Genomic DNA, 10,052 nt, shown 5'->3' on the forward strand with positions numbered 1-10,052 from the left:
TAATAATATGTAGTTTACATGCTCTGAAAAATTTTAAAGACTGTCATGGTAGCTTTGGAAGTCCACTTGATTAAGAAATTTGTGTAATTCCTCCATTGATAATAAACTTGTAAACTTCCTCACCATTTTCTTCAACAAAATTTTGCTAGGACTCACTACATTTGCAGAGATTTGTATTAAGCAGAAACAGAGATTCATTCCCTGTAATGTCAGCTGGAGTCAGGTAGCTTGTAACTTTATAAGTTATACCAAAATACAAGTCCCAGTCTCTAGTTTTTAATAGTGACATATGAATCCTCCGGGTTTTTGCAAAGCCATTATATTGAGTTGATTTAAAGGGATGATATAGTTTTGGATGGAATGGGACTTCGCATTTCTATTAAACCATTTTGGATGATCATTTCTTGAGATAACGATGAATTTCTTATGAAATGTGAAAGAGCATATAATTCTGAGAGTAAGTCAAGGTTTATTTGATGAAAATTGGTTATAAAATAATAAAAATAACTATTTCTTATATTGAGCACTTTTACAGGACCTGATCAAAGTGCTGTACAATCAACATACGGCATTCATAAAATATAGAAACAAATGGCTGAGATATCCAAAACAAAGTGATCCTAATAAAAGGTGGGAACCAGCTTTTATTAGGATTGCTTTGTTTTACTTTGTTTTGGTATAACTCAGTCCTTTCAAAACTTATTTTCATCATGAAATAAAATTTGAATTCCTCATAGAATTGTATGCTCTTTCACATTTCATTTAGTGGTTTCCAAGAATCTTGCAAAAAATAAAAAATAAAAGCTGAATAATCTCAACCAATACTACACCATCCCTTTAAAAGACTGACAAAATCCCCAAACACACTCAGATTTTGTCTGTCAGTTTTTCATCAGTGACTGTACAACTTTTGAATTTGAACACGGTTCCAAAGCAAGACAAAACAAAATGCTAACTTTATGCAGCAGTAAGCACAATAAGCTCCTATTTACAATGTACCTTAGTTGGCATGGATTTTGGTATATTCTTATTCATCTATATTATGTAGAATGAACCACTTTTTATCTCTGGATAGTTTATTTTACATGAGAAAAAGAAATAAATGGAGATAGCTAATTGTAATTTGTTCACCTCTTGATTTTAGTCTTGTACATGTAGTCATTATCATATCAATTCTTTAGCAAATTATAAGAATATTCCAAGAAACACCTGATTTCAAAAAGAATATGGAACATATGTTTCTGTAATTGTTTGCTTGTCATTCTTATACTTAAATGTACACTTGTATACCTTATTGCTGTCATCTTACCTACCGGTATACTATTCTCTTGTCCCTCTAAATGGTTCATGGTGGGGCATAGGATCCACAATATCAAGTCTACATGAAGATGAATGTACCATCAGAACCGTTGAACAAATACTGTACAAAAGCACTTTTTCTTTGTATATTTGATGTGTACATTTGTGCATGTATGCATTTTTCTTTTTTTTTTTTTTTTTTTTGGGGGGGGGGTGTCAAAGTCAGTGTATGGTACGAATTTGAAATCTCAAGTGTTTGCCAACTGACCTGGGGGAGGGAAGTATTTTCCTTAGCTTTTACACTGATGCCTGAGAACACAGGATGTGTAGATATCAGCTATTGCATCTGACTATGAACATGAAGTTAAATGTGGGGCAAAGCCATAAAATTTTAAGACCATCACCTGCAACCAGCAGGCACGGATTTCCATGTATGGTGCCAAAGTCAATACCGTAGTCTTTCCCACAGACAGAATTTTGAGGGACTGAAAAGAACTAACTTTTTAAGTTCATTAATTTGTTTGTTCACCAACCATATAATTCACTCTCAAAGAAAGCACTGAAAGCTATACTCTCATGCAGCAACATGTTTGTATAAATAAAACATCTATGTATGTATATATTATAATAAGGATGATATACCTTCATACATATTTAACAATGGATGACTTTAAACAGAATAATGTAAACCATGAATATGACAGATTATTATTTCTTATTATAAAGAGGCAATTTGGTTGTAAGATAGATTTGCAGAGCCTTATCTTAAAATCGTATAGACCATAAGCAAGTCTACATCACCCCTTTTCCAATTACCTTTTTTAACATTTTCTCCAATTATGGCACTGCATCTAAAAATACGACAACAATAAAAACAACACAGCAGCACAGTTTATGACAATCAGATGTCATCTATCATAGACATACAACCGAGCATATTGCACAAAAATTGTGTGATTGTGTAAGAAACCCTTTTTATTACTTACCTATGAAATGCGCAGAATCACTTCCAAAATATCAAAGGACAAGGTCATCTTCATATACATATGAATTAAGTGAATGCAGGAATATTAGTAGAACACATTAGCGAAAGTTTGGGGAAAATCAAACAGTCCGTTCAAAAGTTATGAATTTTTAAATCATCTTTGCAGTCACTGCTGGATGAGAGGACTACCACAGTGTATGATGTCACATGCGTACAATGATATAAGGAAAATATAAAGAGAATTTCACAAAATTTAATTTTTTGAAAACAATGCACATTTCCTCAACTTGTCACTGATGTATGTTAAGGGTAATATTTTTCCCCCTGCCTTCTGAAAGAGGCAAGTCAAGCGTTCTTTTATTATACGAGAAAAGTGAAAATATGTTGAATTTTCTTTATGTTTTCTTTATATCGTTGTACACATGTGACATCACAAGCTGTAATCGTCTTCTCATCCAGCAGTGACTGAGCAGAAACTTTAAAAATTCATAACTTTTGAATGGGTTGTCCAATTTTCCATAAACTCTCACTGATGTGTTTTTCTAACATAACGGCATTCACTCAATCCACATGTCTATGAAGGTGGACTTGTCCTTTAAGCAACATCATCACGAGCACACTGAATAGTACAGTGGATACTTTGGTTATTTTGTTAGACACAAAAAATGAAATAAAAGAATGAAAGTGGTAGGTTTGCATCTCTCAGGAATGAAGAGTTAGATTTGATTTCAATAAATGAATTAAAGGGATAATATAGTATTGGTTGATGTGAAAATTCAGCTTTCAACTTCTTGCATGATACTTAAAAACCACTTTATGAAATGTTACAGAGCATAAAATTCTAAGAGGAATTCAGTGCTTATTTGATGGAAATCGGTTTTGAAATGGCTGAGATATCCTAAAACAAAGTAATACAAAGCGATCCTAATAAAAATGTGGGTCCCACCTTTTATTAGGATCACTCTGTCTTGAATATTTCAGTTATTTTAAACTGATTTTCTTCAAATAAACTTTGAAGTCCTCTTAGAATTATATGCTCTTTTATATTTCATAAGAGGTTTGTCATCTTAAAAAATCATCATCAAAAGATGTTAGCAACCTCAAGCCCCATTTAAACCAAAAGTGTATCATCCCTTTAATTTCTGAATACAGAGTTACCAAATAATGACATTGACAACTGGTTGGTCATTTTCAGGAGACTAAAAATGCATTTGGCCCTCAAGGAAAGCCAATGTCATATAAATATTCACCAGAAGCATCTTGGTCATGATACCATGAGATCTTTGAAGAACTGCATTTCATTCCTTTTATTTCCTAGATACCATAGAAACCTAATCAAAACATTCTAGCATTAATGGTTCTTATCCTGAAAAGTTACTACATGAAGATAAAAAATGAAAACAATTTTTTTAAAAGCAGATGTGTCCTGGAAAGATCTTGAGCAAACTGCACAGAATGTACGGTACTTGCATGTGCCTGACTTTGGAGTACACATCCCTACATCAAACATTAGATAATATTTACCACCATATGAAAAAAAAAAAAATCTGAAAGCTTCGCAAAATGAGAACAGAAAATATGAGCTTACTTTTTAGCTTTCTTTTCATTCTCAAACTTTATTTTAAGACCATAGATGCTGTGTTACTTTATTCCATTAAAGAATCCAAACGGCAAATTAAAAAAAAAAAATAAAACTACAATATAAAGAAACCAAGAAATAAAAGAGCCTCACACGACAATGAGTCTTGGAACAATGCCTTGTGAATTCCTCCAAGTATGGCAGCCCGAAGAAACTTGTGACAGCTCTGTATTTGTCTAGAGATACTGACTCCAGGGCTGTGTGCAAGCGTGTACCCAGCCACAGCCACATGAGGGCACACACCCACGCTAGTCATACAGGAATGGTGACAGCGAATATGATGCGAAGCATCCGTACTGAATGATATCATGGAGAATTTCATGTAGGAGTGCTCAAGATGACTTTCTTTGGACACTACGTTCTCGAATAACTTTGGCACGCACAGCTTGCGACAAATGATTACTTGGTGCTGTCCCTCTTTTCACAAGCTCTGCTGCTGGAATATTTGTGACAGAATTGCTCCACACTGCAGGTCATGGGTTAAGTGTGAGCTACTGTGGACATAGTAACACAAAAATTTGCAATGGCAGTGTGCATAAAAACGTTGAATACCGTATAAATTCACGTATAACACTCACTAACAAACTACACAGTTACAGATGACATGTATCAACATTGCGCAATTGCAAAATATTGCATCAAGACAATTAGGGGGGGGGGGGGAGTATCTTCTATACACATAAACACTTGCTCACATGACCAATTGAAGTGAAATGCTGATATGCCTGTCTCACAGAATGAATTGACCTAACCTAGTTTGTATAAAAACAAATTACCAGAGCCATTGGAGTCTTTGTTTACATTTGTGCAATGCCTACTAAAACTCAAGTCTCCAAATCTGTACTTGGAAGGAAGCCAAAACACTTCCCTTTCAAAAGAAGGAAGCACTCGTAGTTGCGTTCATATCAGAAAATGAAATACATATCAACAAATGATAAGAACTACGCACACACGTATATTCATGATCTGCACATGCAGGTCAAAGTTCTTTGCCTATCTCGCTCCTACGCTTTGTCGTGTCTGTTATAGTGCTGCTAAAAATAATTTCTGTTTCACTATGATGTAAGTGTACATGTCTACCAACTGTTCAGGGACCTCATCAAAAGCAAGGAACGGAATACTCTGATATTCTGCAGTCAAGCACCTAAACCACAATATTTCTACACATAACCACACTCGAGCAGGTAAGATACAAATGCAAAAGTAGTCTCCAACATAACACTATGGTAACAGCATATCATGGTGCCCGTGAGAATCGCAACTGCTTGTTGGCAAATTTCAGCCTACGATCAACTGCCAAATTTGATTACCCAGGATCAGGAATCTTCTTCACCAATGACCCATATCACCCATAAAGCTGGAAAATAACATTTAAGTACAGTGACCTCTGCTCCTAACCTTTGACTTCCTACCACCATCATGTACATGCACATTATTTTAATCTATTTCTACCCTGTCCACCAAGTTTTATGTCTATCCAAATGGCTGGACATAATTCTTTTTCTTTTATTTTTGCAAAAGAACAGTGACCTCTGCCTTGGCATAACAATAAATTACACACAATTATGTTCATGAAATTATTTGTTAACTTATTTCTATTGAGCACCTTGTGACTAATGTGCTGTTCCTTCATTAAAAAAAAAATGCACAGAAGAAGAAAAAACAAGATGCCTTGTCATTCAGAAGTCATTATTTAAGGTCACGCAAACTGCTTTTAATAAAGGGTCTCCTCCATATGTACCTTAAAGGCAGCCGATCGCCATCCCTAATGGTACGTAAACTCCGAACGACCGAAGTTTGTGTAATGCTACCACTGAGACAAGTTTTAGTGTATGTGTGTGCGTGTGTGTGTACGCATCATACACAAACATTGTCACCGCGAGCTGCGGTGATTGGAGGAGAGAGGCCAGAAGACGCTGCGGCGTGTGTGTGTGTGTGCGTGTGTGTGTACGCATCATACACAAATATTGTCACCGCGAGCTGCGGTGATTGGAGGAGAGAGGCTAGAAGACGCGTGGCTCTTTTGGCCTCTCTTCATGCGCATGCGCACTGAGAGTGTGCGTCCATTCGGAAGCTCTCGTGGCTCGCTTGGACAGCCATTTTGGGTTAGGAGATAAGCACAGGGAGCTCTCTTGTAGCCTACCGTATTTTCGCTGACCCATTGAGCCAGCGCTATTCTCATTCGGGGTCACTACATTTGATACAGAATGGGGGAGGCAGCGTGTTGCGTTCGTCTCCGTGCCGCACAAACCACTCGCCACGACTGAGTGTCTTTAAGATAAAATAAAGTGTATGTCCATACTTAAACTTGATTATATCTATTTTTACCTTATAATTATTTTCATGTACTCCTATTAATATTTTAATAATGCTGATTTTTCATATCACAATGATTTAATTTGTACAAGTGGAGAAATATAACAGACTGACACTAAGCCTTGAACTGAAACTATTAGACATTCCTAAATGAAATAATAACTGCAAATGACAGCTTTTAGCAGAAGGACAGTGACCTTGACTTTTGACTTCCAGGAACCACCATGCACATGGAAATAACTGCTTATGTATATTTGTCCTTCCAACCAAATCATATCATCATCTGACATTTCTAGATAAACTGATGCCAATTTCTGCCATATTTGTATTATGAAAGTTCAGTGACCTTTGACCTTTGATGGACAGTAGCCTGAGAACATGAATGCTTCTGGTATTTTTCAGGGCAGAGACACTAAAAACATTAGAAGTCACAGCCTAATAAAACACAAAAATAGATAATGGGATATTGATGTTTAGTATGTTTTTATTCCCTCCCCCCCAAAAAATAAATCAAAATTAAAATTAAAACTAGAAATGTCCCTATGGCGACTGGTATGCCTCCGCAATAATGCATGATTCTCCTAATAGGTTTATAGTACGTCTTTACAATGTGTGATGACAGTTTCATCTAATTAGCAAAATATCAAAATGACATGTTATAATGTGTTGAGTGTTCACTTTCCTTGAACTGGATTTAATTGGATGAATGGCTACATTTTCTAAGAGAGCATGTATTTGAGGACTTTTACTTGACTTTTAGTCCTTTTATAAGTCTATGCATTGGGTAATTTCAAGGTATGGAGAAAAAGTGCAATTTCTGTATCAAATAGTACTTCAATTGTTAGAATATTGACCTGGCCTTTGACCCTTGACCTTTGACCCTATGACCTTAAACTTCCCAAGAGAATCACTGTCAGCCAGAACATGTATAAATATTAGTTTCATGATGATACCTTCAGCCACTTCCAAGATATGGAGGACGAAGTTAAATTTAGCACTTTCACTTGACCTTTGACCTTTTGGCCTTTGACCTTCTTAACCAAAAACTTCCCAGAGAATCTCTATTGGGTAATTCATGTATACACCAACTTTCAAGAAAAACCTTGCAGGCATTGCATAAACATGATGAAAAAAAAAGTGAAATTTAATGAGTTGACCTTTGACCCCCTGATCTTTAACCTCATGACCCCAAAATTCCCTAGATAATCATTGACAGTCAGTCATGCATATGTACTATGTCCCATGAAGATACCTGGAACCATTTCGGAGATATGGAGAAAAAAATGAAATGTTAACATTTTCACTTGACCTTTGACCTCTGAACTTTGACCTCATGACCCAAAACTCTCACTAGAGAATCTTAATTGGGTAATACATGTATGCACTAAGTTTCAAGAAAATACCTTCAGGCATTGCATAGATATAGGGGAAATAGTGAAATTTTGGGTATTTGACCTTGACCATTGACCTTTGACCTTGAGCATGGGGGGGGGGGGGGCCCAAAAAGTTGATGGGCACAACTTCACCCCGTCATACATATACCTGCCAAGTTTCATTAGGTACCTTAAATGGTTTTTTAGTTTATGCTGTCCACAAAATTGATTACGGACGGACGGACGGAAGGACGGACAACCCGAAAACATGATGCCTCCGGTGACACTTTATGGCAGAGGCATAAAAAAATGCTGTAGGTCAAGTCTAAAGTCTACATCAATGTAAATAAAATGATGTGATGATGTCAATCCCTTAAGTCTCCTAATGACCTGTGCACATAAACATTCACTAAAATCCCTTGCTGTGTTTTGGGGTTGCCTTTCCGTTCACCGCTGATCCCTTCAAGTCGAAGATAAAGGTCACTGACCTTTGGCTAAAAATGGCATTTATCAAGTGTAACCTTACAAAGAAATGTCAAGCGGAAATACAATTGTGGTAAAAAAAAGAAAGAAAAGAAAACCAAACAGACCATTATTCCAATGATCGTGGTGAGGGTCAATGGATGGGTGCAAAGGTCACTATCGAGATACTTTTACAAAACAAGAAAAATATACAGTTTCCAGTAATTACTTTTGAGAGAATTTACACATTTGTCGTGTAAGTTGACGGACAGTATAGGAAAATTCATGCATGAATATGACAGCAACGATAAAGAGGGAGGTGGAGGTCAGAAGTCACTGCAGTTTTAATGAAATGTCAATCGCAAGCCATAGGAAGGTTTAGTGGTAATATCATCTCTTCTACACAAAAAAAAATTAAACAAACAATAAGTTGCCTGAAATTAGATGGCTAAAAGGTCAAAGGTCAAGTTCAACTGCACACAAAATATACAAATGGTTATAAACTTTTGAAGAAGTCAAGTCATTTCCTCATAGATGTTTCCTTTCCCAGGTATATCAATAAACCTAATTATAATTTTTTTTATATGTTTGTATCCCTCTGACTTAAAAAACAACAACTTTATAAGTATTTTTGGAGAAAATATAAAACTTTGTTCTGAACTGGCTATTCCTATACATTTTACACATCTATAAATATTACAAATTGCTGCAGGAAGGAACTGCTCATGAATTGACCCTAACCTGATTCTCTGGTCTAACTTTTGCCAACTTGGATTAACTAGTCTATTCTTTGGTACAATTATCAAATGAAAGGAAATTCCTTTTCCCATTGTTGCAATGTAATTATTTTCTGTACATTTTGAGTGCATGCATGAAGGAAAATATGCATTCTGACAAAGTAGAGCCACTCACATCCACACCTGAAATGTGACATCAAAAAGTCCATTTTCAATTGGGAAGCAAATACTGATTTTATCTTATATTTCATTGCCTGCATGGACTTCACTTACCTTCATGATTTGAAATGGGATTACAAATTTGCATTAGGTCTTGAGTTTTCAAGGGAATCATGATAATTTTTTTTTCTTTAATCAATAAACCATTTCAATGGATTGAAGATATGGACGATATGGCAGATATGGCATGAGGAACAGATTCTACAGTGAACCAAAAATGGTGGGGGGGGGGGGGAACAAAAGATGGCCACAGTCCAGCCTCATAGCCATGAAATATGGCTTGGCAACCTCTGCATCTACAGAGATGAGAATCAAGTGAAGAGTGCAATTTAGCCACCGAAGTCCAACTTCATGCTGAATCACAGCAAGCAAAATGATCAGAAAACATTTGATTTCTTTTTCTTTTTCTTCATTAAAGACTTCTTCATCTGTAAACCATCAATCACAGCCCCAAGAGACTGCTCTTCAAGCTTCCCTGGCCGATCATGAAAGCGACGATGATGAAGATGATGAAACCTTATAATGGAATAAATCATTCTTTCATTTTTGTTGTTGTTGCTGTTGTGACTTTATCACTGAACTCTCCAGCCTGGGGTCAAGTGATGGTCAATATCTAGGCATGACCAGTTTGGAAATTAGAAACGCTGTTCTCGTAATTCAGTAAAGATGTTTAGCAAATGCGTATGTGAACAGGCAAAAAAAAAATACTTATAACTGAATCATGATTTAAAAGTCCAGTACTCCTTGTGTGTGAATGGGTATATGATGAAATCAATATTTCATGTAAATAAAAAAATAAACTAGAAATGTCGCTATGGCGACTGGTATGCCTCCGCCATAATGCATGATTCTCCTAATAGGTCTAGATAGTACATGTGGACAATGTGTGATTACATTTTCACAAAACTGGCAAAATATTGAAATGACAAGTTTGTCACAAATGTGTTGAATGTTCACCTTCCTTGACCTTGGTTTAATTGGATGAATACGAGAGCATGTATTTGGGGATTTAAGGACTTTAA

At 36.0% G+C, this 10,052-nt stretch overlaps 1 protein-coding gene across 1 annotated transcript in view; it reads right to left on the reverse strand.

Moving 5' to 3' along the window:
- LOC139736038 (small ribosomal subunit protein uS11m-like) overlaps positions 1-4,078 on the reverse strand; it is an 88,232-nt gene extending 84,154 nt beyond the window's left edge. The window contains exon 1 of the mRNA XM_071646782.1: positions 4,017-4,078. The gene's annotated coding sequence lies outside the window, so the exon portion shown is untranslated. The remainder of the gene's footprint in view (positions 1-4,016) is intronic.
- Between the last annotated feature and the right edge of the window lie 5,974 nt (positions 4,079-10,052).

Source organism: Diadema antillarum, unplaced genomic scaffold (assembly GCF_040938485.1).
Source record: "Diadema antillarum isolate AM-2024a unplaced genomic scaffold, OU_Dant_1.0 seq00000620_RagTag, whole genome shotgun sequence".
NCBI lineage: Eukaryota > Metazoa > Echinodermata > Echinoidea > Diadematoida > Diadematidae > Diadema > Diadema antillarum.